Source organism: Gossypium hirsutum, chromosome A04 (genome assembly GCF_007990345.1).
Source record: "Gossypium hirsutum isolate 1008001.06 chromosome A04, Gossypium_hirsutum_v2.1, whole genome shotgun sequence".
Lineage (NCBI taxonomy): Eukaryota > Viridiplantae > Streptophyta > Magnoliopsida > Malvales > Malvaceae > Gossypium > Gossypium hirsutum.
The window spans coordinates 8042965-8069347 of NC_053427.1; the positions used below are offsets into that span (position 1 = coordinate 8042965).

The 26383-nt window shown below is 32.6% G+C and overlaps 1 long non-coding RNA gene and 1 pseudogene across 1 annotated transcript; one reads left to right on the forward strand and one right to left on the reverse strand.

The window, feature by feature from the left end:
* The first annotated feature begins 647 nt into the window (after window positions 1–647).
* Window positions 648–3263, forward strand: LOC107948751 (D-amino-acid transaminase, chloroplastic-like; annotated as a pseudogene).
* Window positions 1501–3797, reverse strand: LOC121227913 (uncharacterized). Its single transcript, XR_005925449.1, has 2 exons — window positions 3371–3797; window positions 1501–3144 (listed from the first exon to the last, which is right to left on the reverse strand). It is a non-coding gene; the product is annotated as an uncharacterized lncRNA (long non-coding RNA).
* Between the last annotated feature and the right edge of the window lie 22586 nt (window positions 3798–26383).

Here is a 26383-nt window from a genome sequence, read left to right on the forward strand (position 1 = left end):
TGTACAATTAGGGGTGCTCAATCGGTTAATCGACTCGAACTACTATTAATCGAATTAACCACCCTTTTTAAACCCTTGACCATTAATCGAACCAAATTTTTTTCAAAAACAATTAACCAAATCGAACTTTTTCGGTTATCCAAATTAATTAAAATTTATATGTTTTGTGATTTTTGGTTAAAACAAGTATAAAACATATAAAAAATTAATCGACCGATTAATTTATACTTCCAAAAAATTAACTGAACCGACCGACCCCTGACTAAATACTTATATATTATAATATATTTATTAAGTTCAGTTAATTCGGTTAAACGGCCGATTTCAAACTGAATTAACCATTAACCGAACTTTCAAAAAATTATTAAATAACTCCAATCGAATTATTTTGATTAATCAACCGATTAACTAAATTCGATCAATTAACCGAATTAATTCGATTTTATCTAAAAATTGCACACTACTATGTAGAATTCTACTCGTCCGTAGCACCGGATAAAAAAAAGGAAAAACTAATTTTAACCTATAATGTAATATACCGTATCACCAAAGAGAACCCAACGTCAAAATGACCAGGAGCTCTTTTAACTTGTACTATCTTAAAACTAGTAAAACCACGTTTCTCCAAAACCCAAGCACTGCAAGACAAATTAAACACTCAGTAGATTCCACTCTCTTAAACAGCAATAGACCCTTCAACAAAATAATTATAATAATAAGGAAAGACCCTCACTTTCCATTCCACTTCTTTTATATATAGAATCCAAAGCCTCATTTCTTTTCATTCAACAACTATGGCCTATTGCAACCCTTCTTCTGATCAGAAACCAGGTGAACCATTCTTCTTCTTCTTCTTCTTTTTTCTTAATGATAGTTCTTTGGGTGTTTTTATTTTTAACTTTTGAGCTTATTTGTTGCTTTTGTTTCTTCTTTGTTTGTGTTTGGAAGATGAAATGGCTTCGATGGAGGTTGGAAATGACAATGATGTTAAAGTTCATGTCTTCTCTTCATCATCAGAGGTTAAACTTAAAACTTAGAACCCAGGACCTCAACTTTTGATTTTTCATTTGATGTTTTGATCTGTTTTAGTTCAACAGAAAAAAAAGAAGAGAAAATTTTGGGTTTTTTTTGGGGGCGGGTCTTGAATGAACTCTGGTTTAAGCCCCTTATTCAATGGGATTTTGTGTTCGGTCGAGATAAAATTTAAAAAAATTGGGGCTAATTTGTGATAATATGGTTTAAATTGAATAATTAATTTTTTTAGAGTCAAAAATGTAATTTTCCATTTGGTCAAAGCTAAAAAAAAGATTAAATTTAACTGCTAATTTTCTAGAAATAATAGTTAAAATATGCTCCAAATATATGTAGTTCTCATACATGTGAAAATTTAGTCTCTCGAATTTCAAGTGCAATTATTAACACTTCTAAATTCTTTTGTTAAGTTCATTAGTGTGACATTTTAAAATAAACAAATATTTCGTAACCATGTAACAAATAAAATGTTGTAATGAACTTAAATTTAATAGAACAATTTAAGCAACACTAACAATTAGACTTGCATTTTTAAATCTGAAAAAATCCGAAAAGTAGAGTGTTAAGTTTCATCAAATAGAAGTTAAGGGGCTAAATTCCAAACATATGAAGAAGATAATGACCAGAAGCATATTTTAACCAGTCTCGTGTCATTGGTATATCCTGATTTTTTGTGTGTGTGTCTATCAGTTGATCGAAAAGCTGCACGAGAAGTGGAGTCCGGTGAAGAAGAAACCATATCCTGCTATGTATTCCAGTGTTTTCGGAGGGATTGTTCTCGACCCTGCCATGATGGTAATTCCCATAGATGATCACATGGTTCATCAAGGCCACGGTGTGTTTGATACTGCAGTCATTCTAGATGGGTAGGTCCCTGTTTTCTCTATTTTTGGTACAAAGGAGACCGATAGTTTGGGATCGAGTGAGGTGTTATAGGTGTTGAGATTCGAATCCCGAACCTGTTAGAAGAACCCATGATTATAAGCTTAATATAACCTATCCTATTTTTGTAGCTACCTCTATGAGCTGGATGCTCATTTAGATCGCTTCCTTCGATCAGCATCGAAAGCAAGAATCAGCCCTCCGTTTCCTCGATCAACTCTTCGTAGTATTCTTGTGCAATTGACCGCCGCATCACAGTGCAAGGAAGGAACTCTACGGTACTGGTTGAGTGCCGGTCCTGGTAATTTCTTGCTATCTCCCGCCAAATGCCCTACTTCTGCATTCTACGCTGTAGTCATTGCCGACAACGTCTCGCAATGCAAAAACGGGGTTAAAGTGATAACTTCAACTATCCCTATGAAAGCACCTCTGTTTGCTACAATGAAGAATGTAAATTACTTGCCGAATGTTCTTTCAATAATGGAAGCCGAAGACAAGGGTGCATATGCTTCGATTTGGGTTGACGATGATGGTTTTATCGCGGAGGGCCCTAATGTGAATGTCGCATTTATAACCAATGATAAGGAACTTATTTTGCCTCCATTCGATAAGATCCTAAGCGGATGTACTGCAAAAAGGCTTCTCGAATTAGCATCTAAGTTGGTCGAGCAAGGGCGTCTTAAAAGTGTCAAAACTTCCAATCTTACCATCATGGAAGCCAAAGGTGCAGCGGAAATGATGTATATAGGAAGTACCTACCGATATTGCCAATCATCATGTGGGACGAACAGCCCATCGGAGATGGTATGTACAATCTAATGTTTCGAAAGCCTTAAAATACATCCAAACATGCTTTAGACATTATTTTTCTAGTAGAATCGAACATGATTTATTGTTTTGAGTGCATCTATTCCTTGCATATGTAATAATATTGCCTTGCTTGATTAGTCCGCCTCCTGATTTTTGGCTTAGCAACGACGGATTAGTGCATATGTTCTTACCAAAGTCTGCTTATTTTCCCTTACAGGAAAAGTGGGAGATTTGACAATGGCACTCTCCGATCTGCTTTGGCATGATATGTTAGCCGGTTCTAATACACACAGGATTTGTGTTCCCTACTGAATCCGAAATTCATCGAGGGTGCTCAGAAAGAGATCATACACCTTGGCATCTCAGTAATTCCGATTGCATATCCAAGATAGATCGCCTCCAAATGTTTTCTTTCTGCTCCTAAATTGAATTCACGAAAAGGTTCCGAATAAGAGTCTGGTTGCTTGTACTGCTGTTCATGTTCGTGTTCATGTTATTTAGCAAGAACATAATGTTAATGACTCAGTTATTAGATCAAATTGATGCATCACATCCATAGAATGACTCCAAGAGCAATTCTCTTAAAGTACAGAACATAGTAATACAAAATAACATGAAATACGGAATATGAAACTGAGTTTCTTACTTGAGTACTTCTCATATCTTCGTGCTGAAGCAAAACGGCACAAGATTTTCGAAGTTTTCTGTAACTACCTTCTTTTACAATCTCGAAAACAGCTAGGTTTCGTCATTGCAGAACGACTCTCAGCTCTTTTCTAAGTCTAGAAAAAACAGCACAATTTTACCGACACCACCCATTCTGAAGAACGAATTATTGCTGCGACCAGCTGCATCATTTCACGAAAACTGCAAAATCGAACTATTTATTCGTTAGAACTTTATAAAGCATTGGTTTCTCATCTTACAACATCATGCCTGCATAAATATAATGAAATGGAGAAAGATATGCTATGTTTTCTTTGAGAAACTCAAAATTTCCACCATTATCTTATCTAGTGATTCAATAATGCGTTGAAGTTTGGCATTTTGTGAGGGCATGCACATGGGTTTAGACCAGGTAATATTAGATAAAGTTGGATTACTCAACATTAAAAAGGAAAAAATATGATGAAATATATAAGTGCAATATGAATACAGAAGTTTGGGTTGTAAATTTGATATTATTAATTCTTTAGAAATGTGAACTTTTAAGAATGACCCTACAAACTAATGGAGTTAAACCTTAAATTTGAGGCATTACAATGGCTAAAGTCTTCAAAAGTTCAGAGATCAAAATGAAATTAACTACATCACAATAAAGCTTGGAATAGCCATACCTTCCACATTATCCTGAAGAACCTGCAATATCTCATCTGGTCGATTGTTGTAAACATGAAATCCGACGGGCTTGTTAATTGCCGGATTGGCTGTAGCATTAGCAACTCTATTGCCTTGTATGTATACATAATCCTCACCTCCCAATTCCACTGCAACAAGCCTCTAATGGAACGAATCAAGGCATTTGAAGATTGATCTTGACAGCTCAACAGGGTGAGCAGTTATTCTTCCGTATGCCTCACCAGCTCTTGAGCAAGGAGCTCATAATCTGTGATGCTTCGACCAGCAATAAATGCACTTTGGCTACTGCTAACAGTGGAGGGCAGACTATCTTTTGATCTATTAGCCAACATCCATGTAATGCATTTGAAGAAAACCGTGCGACATGAAATTGACTTATCTCCCAACAATGTTTAGGTTGTCTTGAAGAAGTAGGCAGTTTCACCATCTGGACTGGGAGCTTTATCACCATTCAAGGCAAACATAGCAGCCTTGATCTCTTCTCCTGTGATAGGCCTGATCATTTCGGCTTGTATTTCTTCTGGTATTGCTGTTTGTAAGAGCACAAAAAGAAGGCATTGAGGGCAGACAATAAGAATATGATCGATATAATTGCTTCGGAACGAGGAAACTGCTTCTTGAGAAATCTTGGGAATGAAACAAGCTTATCCCCATCAGCATCAAGCAATACATTAACAGAGTTTTTACTTTGGTGAAAGCTTCACCATCCTATGAACCCAATTTTTAGGGTGCAACCAAAATGAAATTCTTGCAACTTCGTCACTTAACTTTTAAGACTCTTTTATTTTAGTCACCTTACTATGAAATCTCTAACAACGGTAAATTGTACAAGCCAAATTATATTTACACTTTCATTTTAATCACCAAGTTTCTTAGTCGCTTTCATTTTGATTAGTCGAAAATATCTTCTTTTTAAGTATTATCTGGCTAAAAAAATTAAGGATTAAAGTGAAAAAGTAATATAAACTAAAATAATGCTTTACAAAATTGTCAAATTATATTTGTTTATCCCCTTACTGAAAGTTTTACTTTTTTTTTTCAATATTGAAAATTTAAATCTCAAAACATCAAAATCAATTAAATAAACTAGAAATCATATCACACATGTATGTGTATGGAAACCACATATTTAGAATATAATAAACGTGTATTTAAAAATAATATACAATAAATAATGAAATGTATAATTTGAAACTAATTAATTATAATAGCATATGAAATATGTATTATATTAAAATAAAAAGTAGATCAAATTGCGAGTGAAATGAAATTTAAACAGATAAATACATTAAATTAACAATACTAAATGCACTACAGTCGTTTATCATAGTGTTGTCATTAATCATGAATTAGTGTCAAGTTGACTTGTGACATTAAGAACATATGCATATTTTTATTTTTGTTGGTTTTTTTAAATAAAAAAACTAAAATACCCTCGTATAATATAACTTATTTTAATTATGGAAGAAAAATTTCATAATGTTCGTAACTAAGTTATGCTCAAATCACTAGTGACATCAATTCACTCAGTAGCTCAATTAATAATATAAATTCGGCTAATGTAGATAATAAATTGTGAAAATTAAGATAAAAAAAAGTATATAATACATTAAAGTGATGGCTTAGTTGAGTAGTAAATTTAATATTTTAGCAATTCAACTAATTTGGGTTCAAACTCACCATATGTAATATATATTTTTTATTTTTATTGGTTTTTGTTAAATTAAAAGACTAAAGTACCCTTGGAAAGTATAACATATTTTAATTACGGGAAGACATTTTTGTAATTTTCTTAATCGAGTTGGTGTCTCGTTGACTCGTGACACCAACTCAGGCAAGGGCTAAATAATAGTATAGATATACAACTGATAAAAGCAATAATTTGTACATATTAAAATAAAAACATATGGAAATATCAAAATGAAACATATGAAAAATATCCAATTGGTGTGGATTCAAATCCCATGTGCATGTTTTAATTATTTTTTAAAATACTAAACTACCCTTAAATAATATAATTTATTTTAAATGCGAATGGACATTAAAGTAATTTCCCTAACTGAGTTAGGATTCGGTTAATAGGTGACACCAACTCAATAAAATGCTTTATAAAAAATTAAAAATTCTATAAGGTGTGTATGCGTGTGGAAACCAAATATTTAAAACACATGTGTGTTTAAAAATAACATATAATAAATAATGAAATGTATAATTTGAAACTAATTAATAATAATACATGAAATATGTACGATATTAAGGGTCCATTTGCTTACATGTAAATTTTTTTACAGAAAATGTTTTCTGCATTTTTCAGTGTCTGTTACATAGTAAATAACTTCGTCAACGGAAAATAACTTACAGGTCAACGTAAAATAAGTCCATTTTTCTGTAAAAATGACTTACTATTTTGGAAAGCGCAAGTCATTTTTCGAAAAAGAGTTCATCTTTAGGTAATTTTATTTTTTATAAAAAAATTAACTTAAATCAAGCTTAATATTATTATATTGATAATAATTTCTATTTTTATTTTTAAAAATATTTAAAAATATTTAAATATTAGTATAAAATATTATATTTTTAAAATTATTAAACATATATATTTAATTATTAATATAATTTATTATTTTAATAAATTATTTAATATTCCAATTTTATTTTAACAAAAAATTTCAAAAATGATAATTTTAAATAATATTCTTCACAAATTATTGAAAATATTCAATATTAATATTTTGTAGTATAAAGGTTAAAATATGTCATAAGTCTATGTACTTTTCACAAATTTGTAATTTAGTCTCAGTACTTTTATTTTCAAGAATTTAGCTCCTCTACTTTTCATATTTGAAAATCAAGTCTAATTGTTGACATTATTTTTTTTTTCAATTTTGTTGATGTCACAATTTTAAATAAAAAGTACTCACTTGATAGTTATGTAACTAAAAAATGACGTTGTAAAAAATCTGAATTTAACAAAATATTTTTAATATATGCAAAAACAATGTAAAATATAATTTTATAGATATAAAATAAACTCAATTAAATAATAAAAAGATAATAAAATCTCAAATATATATGTTTGTTTTATTGAAAACAACTTTTATAAAATATTTTTAAGAAATCTATCAAACAACAAAAAATATTAACTTTTTCAGTAAAGTAAGTAATTTTCCAAAAATTATTTTCTGGAAGCCATTTTCAGTGAAACAAACAGACCCTAAAATAAAAAAAGATAAATTAAATTGTAAGTAAAACAAAATTTAATCATATAAATACATCATATCAAGAATCCTAAATGAATACATCAATCTAGGGGTGAGCAAAATCCGATTCAATTCAAAAAACTCGATAATAAATTTAAATTTTGAATTAAATAGTTAGAATTATTTGAGTTAATGAAGCTATTCAGATCAACTCGAATAAAAAAATAAAATTTTCAGTTTAACTCGAATATGAATTACACAATTCAAGTTATCTGAAAATCCGAATAAGAAAAGACAAAACTACGTCGTTTTGATAAATGTTTGCTCATTATGTTAAAAGGCAAAACCATTATATTGTTTATGTAGTTAAATAATCTTATACTTCGTCTACTAGTTAAATAATCGATCTATTTAAACGCAATATTGAGAATAAATAATAGGATTCGTTAACTTGACTCGACTTGACTCAAAATTTTTTGACTCGATAGGATTCGTTAACTCGACCAACTCAAATTTTTTTTACTCGACTCGATCGAATACTCATCCCTACATCAATCTTAAGTTGGAGTCAAATTAATTTATGACACTAACTCTATTAACAACATTATTAATAAGAAACTCTATCACACAAATCAACGTGTGGAAACCATGTATTTTGAACATAAATTTGTATTTAAAATAACATATAATAAATAATGAAATGTATGATTTAAATAATTAATAATAAAATATGTGGTAAAGGAAAATGTATAAAAGGAAAATCAAAATAAAACTTGGAATAAGTGGTAAAGGTTTTATCAGTTTGGCTTCAAATTCTCTATGTGCATATTGTTTTTAATATAAAAAAAATTAAAGCACCATCGAATAATGTTACTAATTTTAAATATGAAAGAACAATTTTGTGATTTCCCTAACTGGATTGATGACTAATTAAATTGTGATACCAACTCAATCAAGGGTTTAAATAGGAGTATAAAAATAAATTATTGAAAAAAAAATTATCCCTTGGTAGTGGTAGTCAATTTGTTACTATAAATTGGAATTAATTAAATTAATCTCTTTCTAAATTATACAAAAATTTTGGCTTAAGAGTGTAAAAAACCCTTTTAACTTAAAAAAAGAAAAGCAATTAAGTCCCATTTTTTTTTGCACTCAATTGGATACCTGAACTTTCAAGGTGTATCAAAAAGGCTCTCAAACTTTTTAAAAAAAGTAATTAAGCCTCTGCTTTTTTTTTTGCACTCAATTGGGTACTTGAATATTCAAAATGCATTAAAAAGGTCCTCAAATTTTTTCAAAAAAATGCAATTAACCCCCTACTTTTTTTTTGCACTAACTGGATACTTGAACTGTCAAAGTGCATCAAAAAAGCCCCGTGACCGTTAAATTTAACTACCCCTAATTTTTTAGTTAAAGTCACCTCGTGTCACACCAATGACGTGACATGTTGCAAAAAAATATAAAAAATAAAATCAATAAAATATATAAAAATTATAAAATTTTATAAAAATCATAAAAAAATTATAAATTGCATAAAAAAGGCCCTTTAAATATTAATTTTAACCGTTGATTGTTAAGTTAATGACCCCTATTTTTTTCAATTAAAGTCATCACATGTCGCAACACAACGTGACATATGGCGAAATTTGAAAAAAATTTCAATAAAGATATAGAAAAATAATAAAATACTTTTTTTGATACTATAATTTTTATATATTTTTTACGAATCTTATATTTCTTTACATTTTTTATAATTTTATTACAATTTTATATTTTTTCTATTTTTATTAAAATTTAATAATTTAATAAATTTTGTTTATTTTTATTTTTATCTTTTTTTTTGTCACACATGTCACACTGTGTTTGTGACACATGGTAACTTTAACTGAAAAAACAAAGGGTGGTTAACTTTAACGGTCAAAAAGCCTTTTTGAAGCATTTTGATAGTTCAAATATCCAACTGAGTGAAAATGGGAGGGGTTTAATTGCTTTTTTAAAAAAGTTAAGGGTCTTTTTGATGCATTTTGAAAGTTCAAGTACCCAATTGAGTGCAAAAAAAAATGGGCTTAATTACTTTTTTTTGAAAAAGTTTGAGGGTCTTTTTGATGTATTTTGAAAGTTAAGTACCCAATTTAATGCAAAAAAAGAAGGGGCTTAATTACTTTTTTTGAAAAAAATTGAGGACTTTTTACACTCTTAAGCCAAATTTGTTTTGGAAACCATGCCAAACAAAACTCAAATTTTTTTCATCACTTCTTTACCCGAATGAACAACAAGTAATTAGTTTAATTCATTGCAAATATTTTTCTTTGTTTTTAGCTTAGAATGTAAGATTCAAAACTATATAATAAAAATAAATTCAAATTTTGTAGGAAAAGAAGTAAATGAGTGAAGGTTTGTTGTGGCAAAAGGTTGGACAATTTGCCAACACGAATGTCATGGCAATGCCAGGAAACAACCTAGTCAACACTTAACCGTTATCAGCCCTACTGTACATGTACCAAAAAAATCAGCCTAAAAAAGAGGAAAAAGATCATAAGATCATGGGATGGTGGGCCTACTCTAAAGGAGGATGTGTAAAACCCAACAAGAAAGAGGAAAAGGGGGGGGGGAGAGAGAGAGACAGTTAAAGAGACAATTGAAAAAATCCTTGGACGAAAGTAGAGGATAACAGTTGAGAACAAAGCAAAGTTAGAAAGGGAGAAGAAGAAGGCAATCCCTCTAGGAATCACAAGATATTGCATCGCCGGAGTTGGGGGTTAGATAGGTGAAAGTTATCTTTCCTAAGTTCTTCATTTTCTTTTTTAGTTGTTTCTTTATGATCTTAATTGATGAAAAGGATGTTGAATGTTATTTACCAACCCATGAGTTAATCTCACAGGGTTGGGATTGCTTGGTGAAACATTTATTTCCTTTAATAGCTAAAGCCTAGATTAGTTTTAATTTACTATTTCATTCAATGGTATTTATGAATCGCATGCGTATAATCTCTAGACATAGATGAATGTGCAACATGTTTATGAAATTAATCTAATACTGACAAGGTTATGTTAATTAGATCAAAATTGAATGATATGAACAAGTATTCAATCGAATACTTGTAGCAGTCTTTAGACATAAAGCAACGTTCCATATAGAAAGAAAATAAAATAGTGTTGGGTACCGTGCTAAAGGCCTATAGACATATATCGCTTTAGGCAAGGTAACTTGAATATATTTAATTTACAAAAACTTCCAAAAACTGGCGAACAAATTAAAACCCAAAAACAAAGCCAAATTCAAAAACATTGCCCAAAACTAAATGTTTGGAATTCTTAATTAACATAAATCAAACCAAATTGTTTGAAAGACCAATCTGAGCTCTTGCACGCTGTCCGGTCCTAAGACAAAAATTCACTTGAAGTGTATCAAACAAATGAGTGAGCTAGAAGCCCAGCGTGTGACTCGAGCCACAAGAAAAATTTATTTAAAAAGCACATATGTAAATGTCACCACAAAATTTTTACTTGTAATATACAAATATCATATCAGAATATTGTTGTAATATCTCGAATTAGGGCCTAATCGGAATAGTAGTTTTGTGACCGCAAATCTGAGATAGAAATAATTATTTTATAATTATTTTGACGTTTACAATATGATAGCATGATTGTATGAAAATTTCGTGACGAAATTCTATGCATAAAGTGCTTAAGTTGAAATTAGGGACTAAATCGAATAATTTGCAAAACTTATATTCTAGAAGTTTTTAGTATGAAATTGCTTTGGAATATTAATGAGGAGGTCTTAAATAGCAATTTTACCAATTTCTAAAATTTTGGACAAAAAAATGGGCTTATACATGAAAATTCTCAAAGAAAGGTATTAAGGGTATTTTAGTCATTTTGTAATTAAAATTAATTAAAAGAGAAATTAAGGCCAAAATGTGTTCATCTTCATCAAGCCTTGGCCGAATCTTACTTCTCTCCATAGCCAGGGTTTCTTCAACTTCCAAGCTTCATAGTAAGTGATTTCAAGCCCCATTTTTAATGATTTTTATGTTTTTGGAATCTGAGTAGCTCGATTTAGCTTATGCTAGCAATAAGTCAACCTAGGATTCATATTTGGAAAAATACCCATAGGTGAAATTTGTGTAATTTGGTGTTTTATGATAGAATATGAGGTTTTAAATTATGTTAGACAACTTCTGCTACTCGGTTTTAAGTGAAAACGCGTAAAAGGGCTTAATCGGTAAAAATACCTAATATTCATAAGTACATGTTAGAGTGTGAATTTGATGTTGCCATAGAAGGGAAAAATGATCAGCATGTCATAAAACATAAGAAAATAGGATGAGGTTTAATTTACGAGCCTTGGGGCAAAAGTACAAATATGTGAAAGTTTAGGGGTAAAATGGTAATTTTGCCAAAGTTCGTACTAGGGGCTGTTTTGATGAATGTATGTATTAAATAAATTAATTTGGTATTATAGATCAAGAGAAAAAAGATTCAAGTCGTGATCGAGGGAAAAACAAAGTTTACGAGGAATAGGCTCGATTGCTAAAATTTTGTATCGAGGTAAGTTCATGTGTAAATAAGTAACATAATTTTTATTTTAAATGATTTAATGATATTTATATGATATGATACTTATTATCATGAAATATTATGTTTTGTGAATTATTATTTGGTAATATGCAAATTATGTGAACAACTTGATAAGTGTAATATGCTAGCAAGTATCGGTTTCTATATTTCGAAGAAGACAATAAAAATGTGTAATTGAGAAGAAACCCGTTTGAACCTTGGGAATAGATTAGGGTACAAGTGACATGTCACTAGGATATTTGAGTTCCGAACTCGTTGAGTTGAGCCCGAGTTCGTGAGATGTAACTAGGCATCCGAGCTCGTTGAGTTGAGTCCGAGTTCACTTATGGATGCGAACGCGCGAGCTCGTTGAGTTGAGTCCGAGTTCGTTTATGGGCGGGTTACATGGTAGCTTGGCTACATAGATTCAAAAGCTATTGAGCTTGTTTAGCTATGAGTATAGCACTTACATGCACACTATCCGCGTATCCGAAATTATATTCCGATGTGTTCAACGGGAGAATCCTAAGAGAATATGGAGAATGCTTAAAATGAAAGTGATTCGATGATGAATGTGTTGAAGAAGTGAAAATGGACAGGTATGAGTTTAATTCTTGGTTGAGAACTTGGTGAGACAAAATTGTGGTAAGATAGTAAGTATTCTTACGTTATGTGTGTCTTAATGATGTTTATGTTGGATTGCATGATCATGTTACTTATTATTTGCATGTGAACTTACTAAGCATTTATGCTTACTCCCTCCTTTTCATTCATTGTAGTTTTGACAAGCCGGCTTGAGTATCGGGATAGGTCGAAGGCTCGTTTACACTATCCGAAGACCTAAATTGGTAAATTGGCTTGTATATTTTGAATGTGGCATGTATAACACTATACTGACTTTGTGTAAATGATCTTATGATATGGTTATGGTTTAGTAAGAAAAGAGTTTGTAAATGATTAGCTATTGGAATGGCTAGTCAAGTTTATATATGATAACATGTATGCTTAATGTATGCTTAATGTCTTAACTAAACCATGAAAATCCTTGGAAAGGTAAAATTGGCCACAAATCAGAATCAGACAGCAGCAGTGACGTGAATTTTAAAAATCACTAAAAATAGTAATAAATGGAATTAAATGATGAATAAGTTATGGAATCAAAGCTTGATGAGTCTATTTTCATATGGAAGAAACTAAACAGGTAAATGAGTTATATTTTATAAGATATTTAAATTTTTGTGAAATAGGGTCAGAGCGATTTCTGAATCCCCTGTTTTGACTTTGGAAATTCACCAAAAATTGTAAAAAAATAATTAGAAGTCATGCTTTATATTTACAGATTCCTTATTGAGTTTAGTTTTAAGAGAAACAAATGGCATAGTCGTTTGAGTTCTGTACAAAGAGAAAAGTGGTTCGTAATACACAGGTGTCAGAGTAGTTGAACCCTGAAACATGGGAGACTTTAAATAATAAACTGTACTAATTAGCATGACTAAAAATTCTAGAAAAAAATTAGTAGATATATATATGAGTCTAGTTTCAGGAAAAATGTATGGATCTTAATTTCAAGTTTCGAAACTCGAGCTATGAATTTTTAAGTGACTGTGACACAGTTAGCTAGCTTGTCTAGAAATTTTAAAAATAAATTGTTTAAGCTGTTTAAGTAATGAATTAAGGTCGTTAACACCTCGTGCTCAATTCTAGCGACGTTCTCGGGTACGGGGACGTTACAATTGTATTACCAGGAACATATATAAAATCATTATGTCATATTTCCGGGACATATTTCGGATTGGAATATCATAATTCCATAAACATATATCAGAAACATACATATCATATCAGACCAGAACAAATGCAGATACAAATCCTACACCCATTCGCTACACACCAACTCCAACTAGCTAATTATACCAAATAAGACTACAAGAGTCCATCCGTCTAATCACACCAATATGTGGCGGTGTGCCACTCACTAATATGCAAATGAGTTGCCATATAGAAATTTGCAGTCTAGCCGCCATATACTTGCAATAGCAACTGCCATACAACACTTCCTCCATCATATCATAACACACCCCAATGCATATGCAAAGTCACGTTAACATACATACACATCACATAGATTGTATGGTATGCACACATAAACAGATATTATACGGAGCGTAACTTACACATAACTTATACAGATCATAACAAATCATATTACATAGTCGAATCGAATAACTTATCGGAACAGATAACATAATAAGTATAACACACTTGGTTTACAAAATAATCATGCTTAACATACATACCTACTTATAGCAAATCATAACGCATTATTATACTTATCAGAACTTATTTAACATATCTCCTACACTTACCCATGTTTATTTATTGAAACTTATGCTTTTCTGGGCCTACATAATGCCCACAAACCCAAATTGCAAGTCATTTAATCAGCCCCTAATCGAGCTTCTAAATTGACCTAAAAGGCCTACACGACCCAAAAAGCTAGCCCATGTGGTTGGTCTGCATGATTTCATACAACCGTGTGCCCTACACGACCTGTATGATTTCACACGGCCGTGTGCCCCACACGATCTGGCACATGACCTACCACACAATTGTGTGGCGCTGGGCATTTCAAAAAACAGCCTAGTTTTGCAATTTAATCGAGTTTCAATCGAGTTTTTAGGTTGATTTCACACACCTAATGTTATTTCCGAACAACCACGCAATAGAGCACTCCCAAAATCCTACATTTGACATCAAAGTATACCAATTAACAACTCAAAGATAAAAATCCAACACTTAAATTGATAACTTTCCCTTACAAGAAATCAACCCACAAAGTGGATATTCGAATACTTACCCTGGAAAGCCGTCGATCCAAGCGCTTAATTCGCTGGAAGTTCATTTACGTCCCATGCTCCTCTCTTATCAGAATGCAAAAATTCGTCAACACTAAGTCCTTAACGCATTAAACTCAATACCAACACAACTAAAAACCTTACCGTCGAGAAAACGAAAAAGAAAACATTAACACTTACACTGGACTTACTTAAAAACACCACAACCCACTCGTATGGATGAAGGATACAAAACCGGTAGCAAGTTGGACTAACAAAAACCAATGAGATCAAGAAGAAAAAGAAAAGAAACAAAAGGGAAATGAGAAGAAAAATAGAACGTGACAAAAAGGAAAGAGTAATGGACAGTTGTTTTGGGAAGAAACTTGGGGAAATAGATTTGTTTTTAACTTAAAAACTACCCATTACCCCCACTAAATCTAATTAGTTACCCTATCAGGCTTTTCCCAAAACTTTTAAAACAAAAAGATAATTCTCATTTGTACGCATAGGGATTTGAACATAGGATCAAAGGGTAAGTTGACATTTTACCACTGAATCAACAGGTTCATTCTAATATAATTTGCACGGAAATAAGATTTAAGCCAAAAGACTAGGGATACGAATTGAGCTAAAAAAATTCAAGGTAAATTATTCGAACCCAAAATCTCACACACACCACCCCAATCCTCAACCACTAAACTAAATTCAATTATTTTTCATAATTTTCACAATCAAAACTAAAGAACCCGGACGTGACCACTTTTGGTTTCACTAACACAATTTCTTCTAAACCAGTTTTTGGGACGTGACAACTCTCCTCTCCTTAAAAGAATTTCATCCTTGAAATTCTTGCTGTCACATATTCTACTTAACCACAAAATCTAAAATTCCTCATTCAGAACTGGCCATCACGCTATCGCTACGCAACTCTGATTTCGATGCAATCCAAACAATATTTCTAACGGAGTTACCATTCACTAACACACTTTATCTCATGAAGTGATCTTCAGAAACATCACTAGTAACAAATTTTAGTGATAATCAAACACTTAAGTACAGCCAAATACTTAATCAAATCAAGGTACAATTGACATGGATCGCAATTGTACCTTTGTTGTTGCCAGACGCATCTCAATCCTCTCGATGCCTAGTTACACAAAGTAGTTTTCAACTACCTCTCTGAGCCAAAGCTTGCATCCGACTAAGAGAATGTCATGAACAGTACTTGCCACGATGCTCATCAGCTCCAAATCTAAAACATGCTCCCATTTTTCTCCAACACACATTCGGATGACGCCTATCACAGAAAGCATGAATCGAAACCTAACATACGCTAACAACTGCCTCAACCCGCTGATGCCTAACCATTCTAGCCCGTTTCCTAAATCACAGATTCAAGTCAATAGGACCAAAACTCCTCTTATTCCGTACTTTATTCCTTCCTTGCTTGTGTTTCTTGCTAAGTCCATATTCCTTAAGCCCATCCTCAAGTTTCTCATTTGCTTATTCCTTTTGCATTGTCAATCTAGGGCTTGATTTCTCCAATTCCCAATTTCCTTTTTTTACTTTCTCTCTACCCTCTGAACCCATGATAGCGCCCAATTGCTAACAATTCTAATTTATCAACATTTATCATCAAAAGAGTTCAATTCAAATTTTAAGAACTCATTCCAATTTAGAGTTCAATTTAACATAGAAATGTAGAAGTCCTTGACAAGGAAAAAAAAATTCTACAAAACACAAACTCTAGTAAACGTTAGTAAATGTTACCTATAAGTCTTCATAATTTTACATACCACTTAATAGATAACACTTTTATTAGTTGAGGTCAATTACGTAGGTAAACATATTCCAACCATGGAAGTTCCTAATGTAGTGTCTAGAACCACATATTTTAATATTTGGCAATTTATCATCAAAAGTGTTCTCAATTTTGGTTTGATAGCTATACACATATCTTAATATTATAAGAAAATACATTTGTACATATAAAATAAAGGCAAAATCAGCAAGGCAAACATACAGCACCCTAAACACACTCCCACAACATCCTAGAGAAAATATATACGAGCAAACCCACACAAGCAAGGAAAATAAGCTATAAAAAGATTGGTTTTTTTTACCTGTATAATACAAATTTAAAAATTAAATACTAAAATGGTATGTCAATACCATTTTTTAACAAAATGGGGTGTTTGAAACAGTTCCAAAAGGTGGAGGGGGAGAGATGGGCGGCACCCATGTTTTTTCTAGCACAATAATTGAAACATCATTCTTTGAAAAATATATATTTTTTAATGGTGGAGGGAGAGAGATAGAAGACACCAGTATAAAAAAAATTATGTTTTGGGTGGAGGGAGAGAGATGGAAGACACTAGTATTTTTTTGGTGCAAAAATACAGTCTAAATGGTTTAAGCATTTAGAAAAATTGTAATATTTTTTTTTTGCAAAACACCCCCTAAAACATATCAAAACTTCTAAAATTAAAAAAAAAAAGCACATAAAAATTCAAAAAATGAAAACTTTAAATCAAAAATAAAATTTATAAAAATTAAAATTTTGAAAAAGTTTATAACAAAAATTGAAAAAAATCCAAAAGAAATATAAATTCTAGGAAAATTAGAATAATTAAACATTAAAAAAATAAGTTTTTTTTATACTGGTGTCACCTATCTTTCCCCCTCCATCCTTAAAAAATAATTTTTTTTTAAAACACATCATGTTGTGATGATGTTTCAATTATTATGTCAAAAATAAAATGGGTGCCACCCGTCTCTCTCCTTTCACCTCTTGGAACAGTTTCAAAGACCCTATTTTAATAAATTATAATATTGACATACCATTTCAATATTTAATTTTTTAATTTGCATAATACAAGTAAAAATCCCAAAATGTTACATAAGTTGCCACCAACATGGCCTCTCATTTCATTTCAGAGAGCATAAGCACCAACACCATCAATGCAGATACACATGCCATTAAAACCTCAACCATAACCTAAATCAGAACAACCACCAAAAACTCATTAAAAAATGGATACAATGAGCAGCCGCTCAGACATGGATCAAATAGCGACATAAAAATGGGACAGACCAGCAACAAAGGAACCTCGGTAAACACTATTGATATGAATATTGACATTTATGACACTTGGAAGTAAACTTGCATCCTCTAATTTCCAAGCAACACATACTTGTGTCTCTATAGCACAAACCATGGTAAACATTTTTATTTTCCTTATCACCATAACAATGAAAGAAGAATCTAATGGAAGGCTTAAGGTTTGGATAAATGATATAACAGATTATAGAGGTGGTGAACTGAGAACAAATAGTATATTCTTTTAAAATAAAAGTTAAAGAACAATAAAATATAAATTTTAACCAGAAGACACTTTTCATGTTAATAGCTAATCGAGAATCTTCTAAATGATATTACTATGTGTAACAGCCCGATTTAGGGACTAGTCAGAATTGTGGTCTCGGGACCACAAATCAGAGACCAAGAAATAATTTTAAATATTATTTTGAGGTCATAGCATATTTATATGAGTGTATAAAAATTTTGGTGCATTAATTTTAACGTTTGTGAGCCCAATTGCGAAAAAGGACTAAATTGCATAAAGCTTAAAAGTTTGGATTGATAGCTAAGGGTGTTAAATTGTCATGAGACTTAAATTGAGGGTCTTTTAAGGGTAATTAGACCCTTTTTAAAGTGCTTGGCTGGCCATAGAGTCCTAGAGGAGACAAAATTTTAAAGTTTGGTATGTTAGGTGGCTTATTTTGACTAAAAAGAAATAAAATAGAAAAAGTTGTCAATTTCTTTTCTTCTCATCTCTTTCCACCGAAAATATCAGCCATGAAAGGGGTTTGAAAGCTCAAAATTTTTAGCTACTTAGTTGACTCACAAGTAAGTGATTTTAATGTTCTTTGTTAATGATTTTTTTACATTTTTGAGACCCTTGAAACATAAGCTTTCAAAATAGGGGACTATTTTGCAAAATGGTGGAAAGTATAGGGTTTTTCAATGAGATAATTTAGGGTGTTTTCTGAAATTTTATGGAAGAATAAGAGTCTTGGGTATGTTATAAACAACTTTTGTGAAAGGTATTAACATGAAAATACCTAAAAGGACCATTTTGCATAAGTTGTAAAATGGATGATAAATGTATGAAATAAAAAAGAATTTGGGCTGCTTCTAGTTATAAAATGCATTCGGCTAAGGCTAAATTACAAGAAAATGTAATGAAAATCGATTTTCAGACCTAGGGGTAAATGATCATTTTGCGAGAGTCTAGAGGTAAAATGGTCATTTTGCCCAATTATGAATTCTCAAGTGTTTAGATTGTTATGTTAATGGAATGAATGAATTTTGTTAATATAGATCAAGAGAAACGTGATTCGGGTGTTGATCGGGGTAAGAACAAAGTTTACGAAGATTGAACTCATTTTCATCATTTTATATCGAGGTAAGTGCATATGTAAATAATGTGTTATTAAAGCTTATTTTGAAATATATTGAGTGATATACATGTGTAATTGCTTTCTGGTATTCATGTGACCAAATTGCCATTGTTGCCATGATAGTGTAAATGATGTGTTATGAGAATAAAGTACATTGTGAGCAAGTGAAATGCTACCCGATTAGATAAGAAACCCCGTTGAACCCTAGATTTAGTATCGGATACAAAAAGGGGGACACCATGAGAATTAAATGGTCTGAACTCATGAGATATGTCTGAGTTCATGAGATGAATGAAATATGTAACGTGGGTCAAGGTACTGACTTTGTGTATAGACCCATGAGTAGCTCAATGAGCATATGTTACATGATAACACTATGGGGTCCGGGTATTGGCTTAATAAAAAGGCCCATGAGTAGCTCAAAATGAGAGCATTTCATAGTGTGTGGTAGCTTTGGGCTATTAAACTTATAAGGCACTTGGGTGTAAATTGCCCGTGTATCCGTAAGTATCCCGAGCGTTCAACAGGAAACCCAAAGGCTTAGCTAATGAGATCCCGATATGGTATGTATACTGAACTCAGGATTTAAGCTGAGCATGTGATGGAATGTGACAAGTATATGTGAACGAAGTGAAGAGTAAGATAGAGAATTTTAAGTGAATTACATATTTTATTTTAAGTATGATATGTTATCATTTGGTATATGATTTAATCACACTTTATTTGCATATATGTACTTACTAAGCTCCAAAGCTTACCCTCTTTCTTTTCCTTTCTTATAGTGCCATCAAAGTAGATCGTGGATCATCAGTCACGTCGGGAAAGCCAGTCACACTGATATTTGAAGTCCTTTGGTATAGTTGAAATCTTTTATTTTGATTATGGAATGTATAGAACTTAGGCTTTTGAGTCTTGTGTTATTGTTGATTGGCCAAGTATGTTGGCTTAATCTAATATTTGATTGTTTTGTTTAAGGCCATGCAAAATGGCTAACATTGAAAGTTCTTATATGAATGCAAGATAGTGTTTTATGAATGTGTTCAATTGAGATATGGTCTATTGAGGCCGAGTTGGTTGTTTGATATAGTCTTGTATGGGTTTTGGATGGTATTATGTAGGTTGTATGAGTAAGGGTGGCGAAGAGGCTTCGTAAATAGCCTCATTTGGTCTACATGAGTAGACACACGGGCATGTGTTTAGACCGTCTGTGACACATGGCCTGCCCCAAGGGCGTGTGGTCCGGCTATGTGTCCCCTGCACATAAAATTTTCAAGTCAAAATACATGGTAGTAAACACACGGGCAGAGACATGGCCATGTGTCTCAGTCGTGTGGTTGGCACGGCCTAGCACACTGGTGTGTGCCTTGGCCATGTGACATTTTGGGTATGCTGACGTCAGAAATAGAATACCCAGGTTTTTACACACGGGTTACGCCATGGGTATGTCATGGCCGTGTGCAGGACACGAGCTATGGAAACAGGTGTGTGTCGTGGCCGTGTACCCTTAGTTGGTGATGAGGTCACAAACAGAGTGCTCCACGGTCCATAAGCACGGGAGTGTCGAGGCCTTATGAGGAACACGGATCAAGGACACGAGCATGTGTCTAGGTCGTGTGAAGTTTGTACTTGATTTATGAAAAATTGTGGAAATAAATTAGCTACACGGGCAAGGGACCTGGGCGTGTCCCAAGCCACACGGGCGTGTGCCTTGTTTTGAAGGAAAATTTTATGTAGATGATTAAGGCCTAGATTGGTCCCAAATAGCTTCTAATAGTTGATTTGGGGCTTGTAGGCCCATAATAAGAAGATAATGTACAAATTGAGAAGTTTCAAATTGGGAGCCAAGTCATGGAGACTCGAAAATGTTCATAAGCACGAGTTCAAGTTGGTAATGCCTCGTATTTTGCCCCAGCGTTGGTTATGAGTATGGGGTGTTACACTGTGTACTATTCATGCCATCAAAACGAATGCAATGCATATATTTCCCTTTTTCTAAATATTTTAGTGCTTTTACATGGACCAACATGAAGTTCTTCATCAAGAAGCATACATATGAACAAACTTGAAGCACCCCCTATAGATTCAATTGTTCAAAACCTGGATCTGGATCAACAGAGACTTATCTATCATTCCTATCAATTTACAAACCTAGGATAGGAGAAACAGATCATCAAGCACTGGCTGCCACTCACTAGGGTAAGGCCAACAAAGTAAATTAGCATACTTGGAGACAATGAAACTATCTATTCCAACTCATAATTCCTTATATGTCTTCAATCTCAAGCATTTTCAGTGTTTAGTGAAAGTTTTCAAGAGAGCTACTAATAAAACTGTTCTATATTTATTAACTAAAGAACTGAACTTAAATAGAAAAAAGAGTCCTAATCCTAATTGTGAAAATAATTCTCTTATTCAAATAAACTACTAAAACATAAAATAAAATAATCCTCGAATAAGAATAAAACTTATCTACCTAAATAAGATTTATCTACCTAAATAAATTTAAAATATATACATATTTCAACACCCTCCCTCAAGTTGGTGCATATATATCAATCATACCCAACTTGTTTACAAGAAATCAAAGCTTGTCTTGGAGAGCCCTTTGGTGAGTATGTCAGCAATCTGTTGTTTTGAAGGAACAAACAGCATGCACACTTGGCCTTCTTCAATCTTCTCCTTGGTAAATTGTCTATCAATCTCAACATGTTTAGTTCTGTCTGTAACACCCCAAACCCGGCCTAGACGTTATGGCTGGATCTGGCGATGTCACATGAGAATGTTTTTGGAAAACCCTTTTCGCTACGTGAAAACTGTTCTAGTTATTATCTTTAATTTAGACTAGAGTCATATTTTAAATCGCGAAAGCTTTCAAAACCAATTTAATTTATGAAAAACCTTAGTTATTTTAAGAAAACCATTTTCTAGCATTGCAGTTCTAAAATCCGATTTCACAATTCAAATCCCAAATCAAAACCGAAAGTCCAAGTCCAATATTACATCCAAAAGTCCCAAAATAATTAAGAAGGAACGAAATAAAATGTTTAAACTATAAAACCCATAAGTGGAAAGCTGGGGTCACTATCAAGTCCTCCGCTGCACCAATCCAACTACTGCTAGGGATTACCTGGACTGATAAAATAGAAAAGGATGAGTTGTGCAACTCAGTGTGTACATCCCCACAGTTCAACATGCATATAGACAGATATCAGAAAATAGTCATACTTCGGGCCTGAGCCCTTTACAGAATCGGAGTGAGCTTTAGCCCACTCAGAAACAGAATCAGATGCATATATAAAGTTGGGCCTTAGCCCATGAAGTCAGATATAGTATGCAGCAGATCAGATATACAGAAAAATATGCCCACCAACCCATCACACCAACTCCGTCCAACCTATCACACCATGTGGGAATAAAATCAACCCACCCATCCCTGTACACCAAATATGGGGATAATATCGACCCATCCAACCCTAAACACCATAAGGTATCACGATGCAGCACACGTCATAAATATGCAGCTTAGCTGCCAGACAACAAGCTTATAAAGCCTTTCAGATACTTCCTTCACTTCATCAAACCCACCCCAATACAACGCAGCATACAAACATGGCATGCTAATAAACAGATTAACAGACATATACCCATATACAGAACAGAACAGATATACATGCTAACTAGCACATGCATTAATCATACATCACATAATCAGATCTTACAGAAATTAGAGGTATAAGTAATGCTTACCGACCCTATAACCGGTCATAGTCAACTTGGGTAACCCGTGCAACCTTATAGAACATTTTAGAAAAATGGGCTTACACGCCCATGTGACATGCTCTTGTGGGATCACACGCCCGTGTGGCCACACTGCCCATTTTAGCCTCCACACGGCCTGGTCCAAATTCCCACATGCTAGTGTGGTTTACTCATGTGGCCCACATGGCCCAATTAGTCGAGCCTCTGTCTTGCACACTACCTCGCCGATCATCACACGGCTGTGTCGTGTGCTCGTGTCGCATGCGCACAGCCTGATTCGTCGGCCACAGGGTCGTGTATCGCCTCAGGGCCTACCACACGGGCAGTTCACACCTCGTGTGGCATCGACAGTTTGCTTTTCAGCTTTTTCTGAGTCTCGTTTTCTGTGTAATCAGAGTACACACTTGGTATTGATTCGAAGCTAACGCAACCACGAACAATCCAGAACCTAATATCGAACAACATGTGTAACGCCCCTAACCTGAATCCGTCACCGGAATAGAGTTACGAAGCATTACCGGAGTTACTGATTTATTTATCAGATGTTTCATTTCATCTAACGTTCAAATTTGGAACCAATTAAAATCAAACATATTGTCCCTTAACGTACTTATTTTTCTCGATATATTTTACTTGAATTTATTACTCATCTCAATTTAATTAATTTCCTTGTATCAACGTATCAAAAATAATCACCTATTTACATGTCATGATAAATATCATTCTCTTGCCATTTCTTCATAAACATAAATCAGGTAATTTATTATATCGATATTTCAGGCATTTAAAAATACAATTTAGGTTACACTAACTTACCTCGTTGCTTGCACATGTTAATAATTTCATTAATCCGATATCTTTTCTTTCCACGTTCAAGTCTCGTATTCGAGCCATCCGAATCTTTATAAAGAAATTTGATCGTCGTTTTCATTTATTTCATGTTTTAATACATTCAACTAATGCTCTAAACAAAATTACCATTTTATCCCTAAACTTTTAATTAATGACGGTTTCATCCTTAGGTTAAAATAAAATAAAATAAAATTCTTACAATTTAATCCTTATTTCCAGTCGTTATTCTCAAACAAATTGATAACAACCCATGAATTCTATAAAATATCAGAATTTTCCATAATTTCAACACTTTTCAATTTAATCCTTAAAACATGTTTTTCCCTGATCTTCAGCTAAATTAATAATTTCATTCAATTTTGTAATTTTAAATAATAAAATAATCCATTTCATGCAAATTGGTCATTTCTAACATTTTTTACAAAATTGCCCATAAAATTTTACTTTTATTCAATTTAGTCCATGAGCCTAAACATGCAAATTAGCCATGCTAGCTGAATATTCATATATATTTTCCTCCTCCTCCTCTCCATTCCACATTCTTAATTTATATAAAACGCTACAAGTAACATTATCAATAATTTCACTATTTACTTATATGTATATTTAAAGCTGTCCATTTGAGTCATTGTCATTAAATTATTTATATCTTGAGCTAAAAACCTCCAAATTAAGATCTGATAATTTTTCCTGAAACTAGACTCATATATCTTATTACCACAAAATTTTCAAAATTTTTTGTTTTCCCAGTAAGTACAGTTTATTCTTTAAAATTACCCTTGTTCTGCTATTTAACAGTTCCGACCCTTCTTCACTAAGAATTAATTATCTCATCGTACGAGATTCGGATGATGTTTCTGCTTATTTCTATTGAAAATAGACTCATCAAGGATTTTAAAAATATAAATTTAATCTCTTAATTATTTTTCTCAAATTTTTTATGATTTTCCAAAGTCAGAACAGGGGAACCCGAAATCATTCTGACATTGTCTCACAAAACTTATTATATCTCATGATTTACAATTCCATTGCTTACACCGCTTCTTCTATAAGATACTAGACTCAATAAGATTTAATTTAATATTTTATTCATCCTCTAATTTGATGGCTAAAATTTTTGGTGATTTTTCAAAGTTAGACTATTGCTGCTGTCCAAAACTGTTTTAGTGCAAAATGTTGATTTTCATTTTGCCCCAAATTTCACAGTTCATACAATTCAGTCCTTGCTCAATTAACCCCTCAATTAAGCTAATTTTCTCAATTAATACTTTTGCAAGACATTATAAGTTATTTCATAACTGTCAGAATTTTTACATAAAACTCTAACTTCAAACTCTTTTACAATTTAGGTCCTAAACACTCACTTTCTATTCAATTCTTTCAATAAAATCAGCATATAAACAATTTAAAGCTCTATTTCCATGCCAAATCATCATATACTTGCAGAACATATTCATAGAATCTTTCAATTTCTTTCATAGAATCAAAAACTAATGAATTCAACAAGTGGACATAGTTGTAAAAGTTACAAAAACACAAAAATTTCAAGAAACACTGCAGCAAAATTAACTTTTAGCGGCGTTTTTACAAGCGCCGCAAAAAACGCCGCTATAGACGGCGCCACTAAAGTTTGTGGAGTTTATTTAAAAAAACGCCGCTAAAGGTTTCCCCACAAACGCCGCTAGAGGTCTTGACCTTTAGCGGCGCTTTCCCCACAAACGCCGCTAAAGGTCTTTACCTTTAGCGGCGCTTTTCCCACAAACGCCGCTAAAGGTAATGAAATTTAAAAAAAAAACGCCTTCAAGATGCTGACATGCTTCACATGATGCCCACATTAAGGATGTAAGTAAAACATAAGGCATAGGCAGAGAGAGAGTTACAGAATAATAAAATCACTATATGTTAACTGATTTTAGTCATAAAAGAGACTAATAGAACAAAAGAGTCTTGTTATCACAAGCAAAGATCAACAAAAATCCTGAAGAGAAAAGTTCATAAAAGATATAACTATGATTGCCTTAAAGCAGCTCCCTAGCTTTGCTACAGACTACTCTTTTTCATTTCAGCACATATAAAGATATATAGAAATCACCAACCAATACCAACATTACATAGAGACTACAATGAAATTCAGACAGGGATAAATCTTGAGCAGAAGAATTAAAAAGCTCCAATAAAATTTGCATACCAAAAGAGACAGTGATACATTGAATGGCTCTACTATATGTTCAGACTTATCACCAACACTGTGTGAATTGAACCAGGATTCAGAACCCCCAGTATTGCTTAAGCTCAAATCCTTGGCAGCATCCTTGCAGATGCTACAATAAATTTCCAAACCTTCAACCTCCACAACTTTGCTCACCTGACCCATTCTTAGCCTGCATTATAAGGTAAGAAAAAATTTATTTGAAATTAGAGCTAATTACATATCAAATTAAGAATCAACATTTGGACTTAATTTTTGCAAAACTTATGAAAAAGCGAAAGAAAACAAAATGCAAATTAAATTTGTCATTGGTTAGTGGTACTTCACAAAATTAATGCAGAATAAGGTAAATTTCACATGTAAGCCAAGCCACAACTATTATTGCCATTAAGTTAAGGAAATTCAAATAACTGA